This window comes from Siphateles boraxobius, unplaced genomic scaffold (genome assembly GCF_051911475.1).
Source record: "Siphateles boraxobius isolate OS27281-9 unplaced genomic scaffold, OSU_SipBor_1 25, whole genome shotgun sequence".
Taxonomy (NCBI): Eukaryota; Metazoa; Chordata; class Actinopteri; order Cypriniformes; family Leuciscidae; genus Siphateles; species Siphateles boraxobius.
In genome coordinates, this window is record NW_027508866.1 from 27,462,981 (window position 1) to 27,472,931 (window position 9,951).

Genomic DNA, 9,951 nt, shown 5'->3' on the forward strand with positions numbered 1-9,951 from the left:
ATTTTAAAGGCTTGTGGTAATAATTCACTATAATTCATGTTCTGGAAAGAAGTCACTAGTAATACATAAATAAAAAATGGAACGTAGGCCTACTTCAAATATATCAATATGAAAATATACTGGTTAGAATTTGTTTTATTAATAAAAGTCTTACACCTCCCCTCTCTCTCTCTCTCTCTCTCTCACACTCACACACACACACGGCCACTGCTAATGTTAAAATATAACACATTTGTAAGATAGTACACATATTTAGCTAAACAGAAAAGGCTTTCCTGAAGTAAATGGGTCTGAGTGTGTGGTAGCTTGTTTGTTGCCTAGTAACCAAGTGATCATATCATACTTACACATTTCAAAACATATTTATATCTAGGGATGGCTGACGCGAAACAGTCGTTCCGAAGCTTTGCGAGATCCCGAAGCGCAGATGTTTCGAAACACTGATTCGAAGCGTGATTCAAAACACCCATGTCACGTGACTATGGCCAAACGAAGCCTCGAAGTGTTTCACTAAATGTTTCATCAGCTGTGATCCGCCGAATCAGCGTTTGATTGACACGGTCGGAAACAGACCACACAATCGCACATCTGTATAAAAGTGAAATCAACGCATATTGACCTCGTGGGTTTTTGTGAGAGGAGTTTGATTTTGAGATAGCGGATTTCTGGTGATATATATCAATAGTTATATAACCAGTAGAAACACAGGACAGTTTATGGGAACTTTTTGATACTCGTATCCATCAAACCCAGATGATACACAATGCTACAGCTGATGGCACAGTGGAAGTGAAAAAATACATCAACGATGCGTATTTGCCCAGAACTCATGATCCACTAACTTACTGGAAAGAGAGAGAGCAGTAATCTTTCCTCATTTGTATGTCCTAGCTAAAAAATATCTTTGCATGCCAGCAACAAGTGTCCCTTGTGAGAGGATTTGTTCAAAGGCTGGAGAAATTATCTGTAAAAAAAAGAAGTAGGCTAAGTCCTTCCACAGCCGAGAAATTAATATTTTTGAAGAAAAATATGTAAAAAAGTGAGACATTGTGGCTTGATTTATTTTATTAATATTAATTTTGCAGGACCAAAATAACATTATGCACAGTGAGGACCCTATAGGTTACAAGATTCACATATTAGAAAAGTACAATAATAAAAAAACAACAAATTTTCATGGCTCGTCAAGGTTGTTTCAGATCAACACCTGCAAGTGACCACTAGGTGTCACCGTTGAGACGGGTGTCGGATTGATTCGAAGCCTCGAAACAATATGGACCATTTGGTTCAACTGTTTCATTGCTTCACGAAGCCTCGATCTGCCCATCACTATTTATATCTCTGCATATAAATTGTCCACTGGAATGTCGAAAAACCCTGTATTGGAGATGGATGCAGATCCGTGTGTTCTTTTTTAATTTGCAATACAGCAGAGCGATCCTCCTGTTAGCACATCTAAGCAAGTGTGAGTGGGTGTGCGCGCGCTTTGCGCGTTCCCTTAAATAGACAGTCGTTAAAAAAAAGCTTCTTTTTTTTCTTTTTCTTTTTTAAATCGGCTAAAATAAGCTTAAAACTGTCAAAACTAAATTCCAAGTCTGCGAATTGTGAGTAACTAGGTAAAAGGACAGATGCATAAAATCATTTTCGTGAAAATAGATTTAATTAGAGAGTTACACGACGTTTTTTGTGTAATTAGGTGAACTCGAGCTCCTCCTTGAACTCCTCATGAACTTGGTCTAGCAAGAGTGCACAGACAATGTTACAACATAGCTCACAAAGAAAAATGGGAACATAAAATCGAATTCTTGTTACAATAGTCAAAGAGTAACATGTAAATGTAGCCAAGACATGGTTTAAAGAAATTTTAAAGTTTTGTATTGTACCTGTTTTTAAATTTTGTTGCTGTCCTCATGAGAAGTACTATTTATTTTAAGTCAAAATACTGAGTTTTAATGCCTAATATCGGCCTCAATATGTTTTCAACATCCTGTTCAACTAGTATTCGGGTAAGATGGATCATATTTTTAACTCCAGATGTTGTTTTCCATTTTTAATGTGTTACTCAGAAGGAAGAAAATTTAATTAAGATTGAGATGACTACAGCTAATGACTGTAATGACAAATGAACACAAAATAAAAAGAACTGCATTTATTTATAATGTTACCTGTCCTGTGTATTTGACCAAATGAACACAAAATAAAAAGAACGGCATTTATTTATAATGTTACCTGTCCTGTGTATTTGACCAAATGAACACAAAATAAAAAGAACTGCATTTATTTATAATGTTACCTGTCCTGTGTATTTGACCAAATGAACACAAAATAAAAAGAACTGCATTTATTTATAATGTTACCTGTCCTGTGTATTTGACCGAATGAACACAAAATAAAAAGAACTGCATTTATTTATAATGTTACCTGTCCTGTGTATTTGACCGAATGAACACAAAATAAAAAGAACTGCATTTATTTATAATGTTACCTGTCCTGTGTATTTGACCGAATGAACACAAAATAAAAAGAACTGCATAACTTGTTTCATTACAAAAAATGTCCTGTACACAGTAATGTCACGTGTTACATAGCAAAACGTCTTTAATTCAGCCAAACCTTGAGCTGTTGACATGTGTGTGGCTAAAAAATAAAGCTCAGTACTAGCACTTTACTAGTGTACTAATGATTTGGCAGTATCATGTCCCTCAGCGCAAATGAGCTCAAGTCGTCGAATTGGCCTTGTTTCCGTTGGTTGTCACAGGGGCACAGGCCCCCCTGGCCCCCCCCCCTCTAGAACCGCCACTGTGTGCCGAACCGCACAACCGAAGTGCGATCCATTCCACCCTTAGCGCGTTATCTCGTTGAATCTCGTTGGCAGAATCGTAGAAATGCAGGATTAAGATCGCATGGGGGGTTGAATCGAGATTGCGATCTTTTAACGATTAATCGTGCAGCCCTAATTAGCGCTAGTTTACCCCTAAATGGTTTCTCTAGCCGTGAATATACTATTGAGGAAATACAAAACTTTCTAGATGTGACAAAAAATATGAGGGGAGTAAAAATAGCAGAATATTTCCCTGACATAAAACAGTTCATTGAGAAAGTAAAAGTTTTCAGAGGTAAAAACCGTTTCACTGACCAGGATGTTATAACATATAACATAAGGATAACATAAGATATCCTTTTTGGCTTTATTGCTTTGGTTGCTCTTTTCTTTTTCTTTTCCTTTTAATGGAGGAAATAAATCTCGCTTATTTAAAGGTGGGGTAGCCTATGTCATTCTCTTTTTTGTCCATTTTTTCAAAATAACTTGAAATCCTATTCCTAACCCACTTACAGCCACTGAGTTAGAAGCACTGAAATTAAAATTAAGCAATTTAATCATCTGTGGAATGGGCAGGACTCGAAGAACTCCTGCCAATCATTTACAAGACCACCTGGAATCATTGGACAGTAAGTTAGTCAATCAAACAGTCGTACCACACCCCCCTCCCCCAGCGCGCGTGACCCCCTTCGTGCGCATACTCAAAGTTCGTGACGCATGCGGATGTCGTCAGTAAAGCCAGCATAATTAGTAGTAAATCGTCATTACAATCTCTCGCGCATCTGAGTTTTCGCTCGTGCATGATTGCGCGTCCATGTTCTTCGAATGGGTGAGTAAGAGCCCGCGTTGGAGGAAAGAAGGTAGGACCATTTGATTTGTGTATTTTCAAAATCTGCCGGTCGTTTTCCAAATCACATACCCCACCTTTAACTGTTAACGGAGCAAGGGATTATAAGAAGAGAGCACAAATATACGAGACTTTGAGGTGTAAAACTATTGATGTGTTATTTGTACAAGAAAAACACAGTAATGTCTTAAGGAGTTCGATGGCTTAGTGATTTTAAGTCATTCTACTTCTCTAAGTGACGGAGTTGGAGTTTTATTTTCTAGGAATTTCACTCCTTATTCTTACACTTGAAGAAGTAATAAAAGGAAGGCTCTTGAAAGTAAAAGCTTCTTTTGAAAATAGCACTTTTTTTAAATCTGTGTATATGCTCCAACTGCGGCTTTAGAGAGAATATTTTTTTTAAATACTTTGGGTAATGTTTTAAATGATTGTAATGCTGATGAGTTTTTATTTGTGGGAGGGGATTTTAACTGTACTGAAAATGCCATTGACAGAAATCATGTAGAACCTCACATGCAATCGAGAAAGACTTTAATTCATTTAATGAAATCCCACAGTATTATTGATATATGGAGGAATTTCCATGGCACGCAGAGGCAATACACTTGGGTTCATGCTTTTAATAACCAGCTATCAATGGCAAGGCTTGATAGATTTTATGTTTTTAAGCATCAACTAAGTATGTTAAGGGAATGCTCAATAGTCCCAGTAAGTTTCTCTGACCATAGTTTGATTAAATGCATTGTGGCAAAAAAACATTTAAATCTAAAAGTGCATATTGGCATTTTAATAATAATTTATTGGGTGATTCTTGTTTTAGAGATATTTTTAAAGAGTTTTGGAAAAATGCCAAAGCTTTCTTGTCATTGCATAATTGGTGGGATTTTACAAAGGTTCAAATAAAACACTTGTGTCAACAATACACTCGCAACGCTACAAAAGACATAAATAGGTCAATGAAGGTTTTAGAAGAAGATTTAATGAGGTTGCAAGGGCTTGCAGACTCCACAAAAGATGTCACTTTTTTGGAGTGCATCAAAAAGAAAAATAATCTTTTAACTGATATTTTAGGTTTTACGACCCAAGGTGCAATAACTAGATCTCGGTTTCAGAGTGCCAATTTAATGGATGCTCCCTCAAAATTCTTTTTTAATCTGGAAAAGAAGAATGGGCAGAAAAAGCTCATTCACAGTTTGAAGTCTGAAACTGGAGTCTTATTGTCAAACCCTATAGAGATCAGAGAAAGAGCAGTACAATTCTATAAAGACTTGTATAAAAGTGAAATTTTAGAGTTAAATGATGAAAGTTTTTTTTTTTTTTATATAATTTGCCTCAAGTTACTAAAAATGCCAATAAGTAAATTGGTAGAGCCTTGAGTTTAGGAGAATTTGAGGATGCACTTAAAAGAATGGAGAGTGGGAAAGTACCAGGCATTGATGGGATCTCAATAGATTTTTACAAATCTTTTTGGTTCGAGGTGGGTCCAGAATTGGTAGCAGTTTTTAATGAGAGTTTAGAAAAAGGACAACTGCCACAAAGCTGCCGGAGGGCAATCATTACTCTGCTACCAAATAAAGGGGATCTAAATGATATAAAAAACTGAAGGCCTGTAAGTCTTTTATGTAATGACTATAAAATACTCTCCAAAGCCCTAGCAATTAGACTAGGGGAAGTGATTGAGCTCATAATTCACCCTGATCAGTCGTATTGTGTGCCAGATAGGAAGATTTTTGATAATGTTTCTTTTATAAGAGACATTTTAGACTGTGGAAAACTCTTTGATTTGGATTTTGGAATATCAATTGACCAAGAAAAAGCTTTCGACAGAGTAGAACATAGTTATTTGTGGAGTGTTCTAGAAGCTTTTGGTTTTAATTCGGATTTTATTTCTATGATAAAAGTTATGTATTGTAGCGTTGAGAGTGTTTTGAAGATAAATGGTGATTTATGCTCTCCATTTAAGGTGAATAGGGGTGTAAGACAGGGCTGTGCACTCTCAGGTATGTTGTATACCCTTGCCATAGAAGCCTTGTTGAACAAGCTAAGAGCTAATGTGTATGGTCTGTGTATTCCCAACTGTGCTAATATTTTTAAGATTTCAGCTTATGCTGATGATGTCATTGTTTTAATCAGTGATTTTAAAGATATCAGTGTGATGTTGAAGATTTTAAATGATTTTAAGTTTCTGTCTTCTGCAATGGTAAATTGGGGAAAAAGTGAAGCCATTTTAGTCGGAAAATGGGCAGAGTTTGAACCAAGGCTTCCTGATGGTTTGAATTGGACCAGAAATGGTTTCAAATATTTGGGAGTTTTTCTGGGTGATGACAATTATGTGAAAAAGAATTTTGAAGGTGTCATTGAAAAAGTCAAATGGCGACTAGATAAGTGGAGGTTTCTACTCCCTAAAATGTCCTATAAAGGACATATCTTGATAATTAATAATCTGGTTGCCTCTTCACTTTGGCATCGTTTGGCCTGTATAGACCCCCCAGCTGAAGTTTTAATAAAAATTCAGTCCATTTTAATTGACTTTTTCTGGGACAGAATGCATTGGATACCAAAAAGTGTGCTGTACCTGTCTAAAGACGAAGGGGGACTTGGACTAATACACCTGCAGAGCAGAACAGCTGCCTTTCGCCTGCAGTTTGTACAAAGACTCTTAAAGTACTCCGATGATTCAAGTTTGACTGGTGCTGCCTGTGTAATCCTTCGGAATATTGATGGACTGGTGACTGAATAAAGCTTTATTCTGGTCGGATCCTCAGAGACTTAAAGGTTGTATCAGTGATTTCAGGCCCAAAAATAAATGTCTAATCTTTCCTAACGATCCGGTAGCTGCCCGCCCCATAAGCATGCCGTCCAAAAACCGCGTCTCTGTAGGCAGCCTAGGCTCTGAGATCTGCACACAAAAACAAATGGGTACAACCACCACTCAAAACCAAAATAAAGTGTTCCAACCAATCACTGACAGGGGCGGGTGTTGTGAGGTTTTGCGCTCGTGCACGGCTGGACGCGAAATCGGAGCAACACCCGCCCCAGCCTGACTTTGTGTAATGCACAACATTACACTTATACTCTAAGGGATCTATTCAGCCTGATTGTAAAGATCCTTTTCCCAATTTGAGTCTGTCCCCTAGTTTAGGGGAATGCAGTGGTGTACATTTACATTACATTTATTCATTTAGCTGACGCTTTTATCCAAAGCAACATACAATTGCTATATATGTCAGAGGTCGCACGCCTCAGGAGCAACTAGGGGTGAAGTGTCTTGCTCAAGGACACATTGATGTCTCACAGTGGATTCGAACCCGGGTCTCTCACACCAAAGGCATGTGCCTTATCCACTGCGCCATCACCACCCATGGTGTACTGTTAGAGTGTGAAGAGTTCATAGTTGTGGGTCCAAACTCTTCATTGGGTAAGGACATGCACAAATGTTGTGTGAAGGCTTTTAACAAAACATCTTTAAATAACAAATGTGACACTCCATGGCGTAAGGCTCTTAAGCTTAAGGTTAATGAAAAACCTGAATGGAGAGCATTATATAAATCACCATTGGTCAAGAAAACTGGAGATTTACAGTGGAGATTGCTACATGGTTCTATTGCTATTAATGCTTTTATTTCTTCGATTAACGATGATGTTACTGAAGCTTGTCCTTTTTGTGTACAAAAAGAGACGATTTTTCATGCGTTTTTCCACTGTGACCGGTTACAACCTCTTTTTAATATCTTGGATATGTTTTTCATTTCTTTTAATGTAATTTTTTCAATGAAAGTGTTTATTTGTGGTGTTAAATATGTTAAAAAATACAGTCAGAAGTCTTGTTTGCTGAATTTCCTGTTGGGTCAAGCTAAAATGGCAATTTATATTACAAGGAAGGAAAAGGTGGAACAGAATGTTCTTAGTAGTATAGAAGCTGTTTTTACTAAATTAGTCAAATCAAGGGTTTTGATTGACTATCATTACTACAGATTAATGCGTGATCTTTTAACTTTTGAAGCAATTTGGTGTTTAAACGGGGTCATTTGTGAAGTTGTTGAAGAAGAGTTATATTTCCCCTTTTAGTTTTTTTAGTTTTTGTTTTGTTTTTGTTTTTGTTTTTTTTGGAATTGTTCTGTTGTTTTTATTAATTTTGTTTGGTTTGTGATATGTGAATATTTGTAATAAAAAGGGTATTTTAAAAATCAAAATCTCTCTCTCTCTCTCTCTCTCTCTCTCTCTCTCTCTCTCTCTCTCTCTCTCTCTCTCTCTCTCTCTCTCTCTCTCTCTCTCTCTCTCTTTCTTTCAGTTAAACATGTGCCCAGTCACAAGCGCAGCAGTTCATCTACATTACTCAACAAATTTAATACAGGAAAACCCCTGTTTATGCAAACAGGAAACAGCATTACTTGTCTCGTTTAGTAAAATAAAGCCAAGCTTTAGATCGTCTTTTCCACTCCATGTTTAACTCCTCTACTCCAATCGCTTTGACATCAAGAATGACGCACAGATACGTATAGGACGTCGCGCTATGGTGCCCGATAAAGGACAAAAGGGAAAGTTGACTTTGCGGCCTGTATGTGTATAAATTATGGCTGGGACTCGGAGTAGGAGCATCGATAAGAGGAATCGTTAACGTCGAGGGCATAAAATATCGAATACTGGTTTTCGAGTGGAACCGGTTTTCAATTCCCATCCGTAGGGAAACACCCTACAGTGCAATTCGGCTAGGTATACATCTGCGCTAAAATATCAAGGTGAAAGTCATCATAGCTTGCATAGTATAGACTTTGAGAATAGATTAACGGCGATATTTTTTTATCGTCCAATAAGAGTCTCACGTTAACACAGCACGTTATCGCTGATAACGGCCCACCACAAAAGCATTCCCATGTATTTATCATGGTAAAAAAAATTTAAATAGACATTAAGATTCCATTTGGTTCAAAAGTTGTCAAAACCCTTTTTCGGACAGTATTGGATTTGGGGACTTTGAGGGTCCACATATACCCAATCATAAATATAAATATTTTTTCCAGAAAAGGTGAAATAGACATCAAGTTTGTATTTGTATCTCATCTGGTTCAAAATATGCAGCCGAATCCTCTTTCCTGTGGCGGCCATATTGGATTTGGCCGTCATCTTGGTCTCAGGGACCATTGACTCGGGCGCCCTGGCTAAATCATTTCAGTATGCCCTCAGCTACATCTGTGCCAAATTTGGTGCTTGTAGATGAATTTGCGTGAACAATGTGGTGTAAAGCCCCATTCTACAGCCCAAACTGGTTTTTTGGACAGCTGCCATATTGGAATTGGAGGATCAAGGGGTCCAAATATACTGGGTCATAAATATAAACATTCCTATGTGTTTCGGTGTGTGGTGTAACGGTCCAGTATATTACTGTCTCTGATGGAACATGTAACGTGTTGTCTGTATTTTGGCAGTTCACAGTAGAGATTTGCTTTGTTAAAATCCCCAAGAATGATTAAAAGAGTCTGGGTACCTTTGTTCTGTTTCAGCTATTTGTTCAGCCAGCTGTTGTAGCGCCGCGCTCACACACGCGTGTGGAGGGATGTACACATTCACAAGAATGAAAGAGATTTCAAATTCACAAATGGGAAATAATAAAATATTTATATCGAGAAAGTATCAACATTAAAAAGGCAAGAAATTTCTGCAACATTTACAATTATACACTGAGAATACACCTCAATGTTCACAATTGTTGATTCCTCCATAACAGTTACTGCACATGAATGTTAGGAAATGTAAGGAAATGTTTTATAAGTGTGATGTTAAAAACCATGGGAGAATTGAAAGAGAAACCCTAGCTGTATGGTAATTCTCTTCCAGCTTTTATGACTATTGTGCCAAAATATTTCTGTAGCCTACCTGTTGATACAAATCTAAATGTTTATATGCACCAGCAAAGACATCTAAATAATAATAATAATAGCCTAATAATAATAAACTGTGCTCGCCTTTCTCTTTTGAGGTGTAACTGTTTTATATAATTCTGAAAGTCATGACAAAGTCATATTAAAGAACCGATCGGAGCGCCATACGCTCGCGGAGTTTAACCAGCGCGCCGGCTCGCTTCTATGAGGTGTGATTTGTATGGTGGGTGGATAGAGCCACGGATAACCTTCCGAAATAGACAGTTGTGTACTTTTACGTGAGAGGTGTACGTCGCACCACAGACGCGTGACACCAACGTGTGACTCCAACGTCGTCGCACCACAGACGCATGACACTAACGTGTGACTCCAACGTCGCTGAGAAGTACATTGCACCACAGCAA